Source organism: Gadus chalcogrammus, chromosome 2, assembly GCF_026213295.1.
Source record: "Gadus chalcogrammus isolate NIFS_2021 chromosome 2, NIFS_Gcha_1.0, whole genome shotgun sequence".
NCBI classification, from domain to species: Eukaryota; Metazoa; Chordata; class Actinopteri; order Gadiformes; family Gadidae; genus Gadus; species Gadus chalcogrammus.
Genome location: NC_079413.1, coordinates 21,503,565 through 21,508,933, shown reverse-complemented (window position 1 = coordinate 21,508,933; position 5,369 = coordinate 21,503,565). Strand labels below are relative to the sequence as shown.

At 45.7% G+C, this 5,369-nt stretch overlaps 1 protein-coding gene across 1 annotated transcript in view; it reads left to right on the top strand.

The window, feature by feature from the left end:
• Positions 1 to 530: 530 nt before the first annotated feature.
• The window catches only part of LOC130402466 (paralemmin-1-like), a 19,284-nt gene continuing 14,445 nt past the window's right edge, over positions 531 to 5,369 (top strand). Inside the window, exon 1 of the mRNA XM_056606636.1 lies at positions 531 to 868. The gene's annotated coding sequence lies outside the window, so the exon portion shown is untranslated. The remainder of the gene's footprint in view (positions 869 to 5,369) is intronic.

Here is a 5,369-nt window from a genome sequence, read left to right as displayed (position 1 = left end):
AGCTGGGTCCCGCGATCAACAATCTGGCCGGGACGAGCCGTGAGGGGTGGGGAGCTCATTTGAAATGGATGACACTGCAATGAGATGTTAGTGACAGGTAGTAAACCTGCAAGGAAATTAATTCCGTTTGTGTCAGATCCGTCGCGCGACAAAGCACTCATTAACGGGTCCCTCCCTCGGACAGGACACGTTGTCTGACTGCAGCTGGAGGAGACGCTCACACAAGGGCATTGTGTCGCTGGACCAAACAGTGGACCGATCCATCAGGATATGTCATGACTTTAGCTCAGAAATGTGGTTATCTTTACTAATTTATAATGTTAATAATTCGATCAGATTCTGAAATCTCAGGCACTGACCCACACCACACCATGCACACTGCAGGTCTGCAGTCTTTATGTAGGCTATATTATTTTAACAACACCAGGAATTTCCTTTTAGATCACTAGGTCTACTTTGAAGGGGACTGGTAAACTTTTAAGTTAACCAATCTCTGGTGTGTCCGCTTATCGAGGCTATAACCCGGGGGAATTAATTAATTTCTAAATGAATCAGCAAGTTAATGATCTGACGTATTCTTTGCACAACGATGCATTATTTGTGTTTGTTTTTGAAAGATTTACGCCAATTCTTACCACAGAGTGCTTGCACTTACATTGCCTGTCTGCCATGGTGTCTCTCGTTGTGTCTCGGTCACTCCCACTACACGCTCCGCCGAGGAGAGGCTGAGCTGAGCTTCTTACAACCTGAGCCCCGAGTCGAGTCAAGAAACAGAATTTCATGTATCCAGATTGTAGAGAAAGCATCTTTAAAAGATTCACAAAACGTAAAGTTTAGGTGGACTTTCGGTTATCGTTGTAGGATAAAGGTAAGCGTCTATATTTTATTACCACTAATGCAGCTTTTGTATCAGGTTTATGACTGCGATATACGTCTGAAAACATTTCAATTCACATTTTCGCAAGGACTCGCCACCACATGAACCCTACTTCATAGTAACTTTTTCTAAATTCTCATCATAGCTGATGACGCAACAGCTCCGTCATCATCCGCACACTAAAACTGACTAGGAATGATAATTTTTTATTTTTTTATATTAGTTGATATTAATATACCTGCATTTCATTTGTATGTATGTATGTATGTATGTATGTATGTATGTATGCATCTGTCTATGTTTGTGTACTATGGCTGTCCGTCCTTTTGTCTGTCTGTCCTTCTATCTGTCATTATGGGCATCTGTGCATGCTTGTGTATATATGTATACATAGCTATCTATGTGGGTCACATAGTCCTGATTCTTGCTTTAAAACAAGTACACATTTGTATTGAAAGCGGATGCCTCAATACAGTGGGTCTCCATAGTTTTCAAACACATCCTTGTCTGTTTCGTCTCTGCCAACAAGGGCTCTTTGTCAGCAGCAGTATCAGGGTTTATCAGCCCTAGACAGCCCTTGATTTCAATATGTGCGGATGTACTTCTAGACCAAGGGCTGGTGTGTGTGTGTGTGTGTGTGTGTGTGTGTGTGTGTGTGTGTGTGTGTGTGTGTGTGTGTGTGTGTGTGTGTGTGTGTGTGTGTGTGTGTGTGTGTGTGTGTGTCCTCCACCTCCTACTCAACATCATTAGTATGATCATCTTCAAAGGTATAGTTCCTATAGCTCTCTACATCATGTGAAGTTTGCAGAAAATGTCCATGAATGTTTACAAATATTTTAGATCTGTAGTTGTGCCATAGTATCAGACATGAAGGTTTTGCCCATGGCAAAAATGACGGTGCTGTACATGTAAACGTACAATGTGACAAGAAGAATTGAATGAGGAACTTGCAGTTCTACGAATGTGAATGTAAACGTATCATCTGTGTGTGATTCAGTGCTGGTGACAGATGTGGTGCTGCAAACTTCCTAAAAAACTAAACTTAATCAACAGAAATATTGTTTGACACATCTCGGACCAGTGGTCCCCATCCGACCAGAGGGACTAGAGAGGAGAACGGAGGATGTTTTTGGCAGTAGACGTTGTTTTAGTCAACAGTTGTGGTTTCACAGAAGTGATTCACCGGATAAGTGGTTTAGAACTGTTTACAACCCTCTTTTCTCAGACATCCTTTTGAGACTTTATCTGTGTGCACGTAAAATAATTTTTCTGCAGAAGGAAATGCTAGTGTACATTTATATATATATATATATATATATATTTGTGTGTGTGTGTGTGCGCGTGTGTGTTGGTGTGTATGAATGAATGCACAATAAAGTGCAAGCCTTGGAATCTCCCAGCATGCCAAGCACATGACAACGTTATTACCGGATCCAAAATGGCACCGGGGTAGGAAGAAACTAATTTAGAACAAAGATGAGGAGGGAGAGAGAGGAGGAGGACGAGAAAATAGGAGAAGGCCCAGGAGGGGAGGAGCAGGGGGTGGTGAGAATGAGGAGGCTGATTAGGAGGTAGCAGAGGAGAAGGCGGTGAAAATGAAGGGTTTAAGGAACACTTTTTAAGCACTCCTTCCTGCCCGGATCTGAGAGGGGCCCCTGTGGAGCAGAGCCCCGTAACACACGCACGGTTCAAAGGTGTGTGTGAGGCGGTAAGGGTCTCCTACCGTGCTGCTATGGGCCCCCGACCAGAGGGAGTACCAGAGGGGATGGATTCACAGTGGGTAGTTTACAGGAGCTAGCGCGTGGTTCTTTCTGAACGGGTTACGAGTGTTGGGAGGCTGTACGAGGCAATAACCCCCGGGCTCGTCTGCTCAGGCTCCAGATCCGGCCCCAGCTGGCTTGGAACCGGTCGTAGGGGTTTATCCACCCTATCTCCCACTTCCTCATTTCCTGCCTCATTTTCTCAATCTTTCTAAATGTAGAGGGACAGCCGGCCCGCGACGACGGCAACGACAACAATAATTAGCGTGTGTTTGTGTCGCCAGATGGCCGTCTTGACCGCCACCTCTGAACATTGTTCAGCGCGTCTCTGGCGGAGGAAGTGCCGTGTGTGCGTGAAGCTGCAGCTTCCTGAGACAGATCTGCTCCGACCGGGATCCCTCATTATCACGTTTTGACGTGTCGCTCTTCCTGGCAAACAGCTTCTCACACTCCATTATGTTCCAGAGCTTTCTCCCCGCGTTGCACATCGTTTGGGAGTGTCGCACGTTTCAGGCTTCAAGGCTGTCGGTGTGGGGGAGAAGCTTGCTTTGTGTGTGTGTTTGTGTTTTGTGTGTGCGTGTGTGTGTGTGTGTTTGCATTTTCTCAGAGCAAGGCAGAGAATACTTATAATTATTGATTTTTTGGAAGAATTGTGCTTCCCTGCTGTTTTATTAGCAATTCAAGTGTCTTTGTGTGTGTGTGTGTTTGTGTGTGTGTGTGTGTGTGTGTGTGTGGGGTAGAAGACGGCCATGTTGTGAGGCGTCTCTTTCAGCGTCTGCCCTCCCCATGTAGTCCTATTGAGATGAGCATCGCAGTCCAACCTACCGTTGATGCTAGCCAAGGCGTATCGCACCACTCCGATGTTAAACCTTGGTGCTGTGCTCAAAGTTCAACATTTTAATTCTTAAGCGAACCTCTCTGCGCCATCCGATTTAATTGACTGCTTTGTTTGACGTACTAAAAGAGCCTTCTTAATTTCATAACTCGGATCCATGTTTTATGAGGTAGCGCTGAACTGCAGTCTGTTTGCTAGTTACCGCCAACCAGGCGTCATGTGCTGAGACAATGTGGTCCTCTGTGTGCTCCCATACCAGGCCTTGATTCTCATTGGTGATCTCATGCTTCCACTGCTCACACTATGGTCACATGACCCTCAGTATACTCACCATCAGTACTCATCTCGTTCAAAAAAATACCTAATCAATGACCAGATGATCTTATCAATGACTTCATCCATGACCTCACCACTGTGCATCGTTGACAAATGAAATCAGCATCTTCCGTCGAATGTGGAATGTGTCCACCCCTCCTTTGAGAGGACAAACTTTTTTCTTACTTGACCGTGTTATTGCAACTGGAAGGACATTTCGTGATGCCCATGATAAGTTAGAATTTGTTAACTTAAGGTACGAGATCGAGAATGGATACGTTTTGGTATTAATTTTGAAATCGTTACATCGTACTTTCTTCTATAGGTTAGAGATGCTAAGAGATGCAGCAGGTGAACTTTTGGTGTTTGTGCAAGGATAGCAAAAATATAACCACTCAAGGGGTCCATCTCGTTTCGAGCCAAGCTAATTGCTTCTCTATTACTGTACAGCATACAAACTCTCTCCTGTGCACTGTTAAAAATAGATGACGATGAAGCAGATGCACCATCTCTAAAGTAGCTTTGGCATCAGTGGAGGCCATTACATGGCCTAAGTACCCTGATTCACAGTAACTTCTGACCCGTGCAACACCTCATTCAACAGCTCAAGGCACAGCCGTCATGGACGCACCGCTCTGTCCGGACGGCCTCGGACTGGTCGTGACCTTCAGCAGGGTCATTCAGGGTCACTCATCTCCTCTTTCTCTCCTCCTCCACTCCTTCTCCCCTCCTCACTTTACCCTCCTCCTCCTCAACTCCTTTCTCCTCCTACTTCTCCCTCCATGCACTCCTCCTCCCTTTCCCTCCTCGGTCTACCCCTCTCCTTCTCCCTTCCTTCCCTTTCCTGCCCCTCTCCTAGCCTCTTCCCAATCTCCCTCCCTCATCTCTCAGTCCTTGTCCCGTCCTCCTCTCCTCTTTCCTCGTTCCCTCTTTCTTCTCTCCACCTACCCTATTTCCTCCCAGTGGGTCTCCTCTTCCCCGACTCCCCCTCCTCTCCGTCTCCCTTCTCCCCAGAACAGCAGAGTGATAGAAAGGGCAGAGAGGGAGGCTGTGTGGTCAACTAGGGTGTGACATGAATACGAGAGAGGAGAGAAGAAGAGAGAGTTTTCCTTGGAACTGACTCAGGAAGCCGAAGGCTGTGAAATTAGCGTTCAGCAAGGGTTGAGAAACAGCCGAATGAAGGTCTAACTTAAAGCACATGTAGCTTTTTGAAAACAACTTGTTACGCCTACACAATGTGGAGTCTATTGGACTCAACCAAATGCAAGACATGAATCATCTAATATGAATATCTGATACAAGATTGTTGTGTTTTTTTTATGTGTATGTGGTGCTGGGTGTATGATTGCTCTTAGCCAATCAGATATGTGTGTGTGTGAGTGAGAGACAACATGTGTGTGAATGTAGTACATACTGAGATGTCCATCTCTTTAAAATCACAGTCAGTTGTCAGTTTGAGGAGATGAGGATCAGTTACCTGATGAGGATGAAGGGAGGGGGATAGAGAGAGAGAGAGAGAGAGGGGGAGAGAGAGTTATAGAGAGTTATAGAGAGAGAGAGAGAGAGAGGGAGAGAGAGAGTT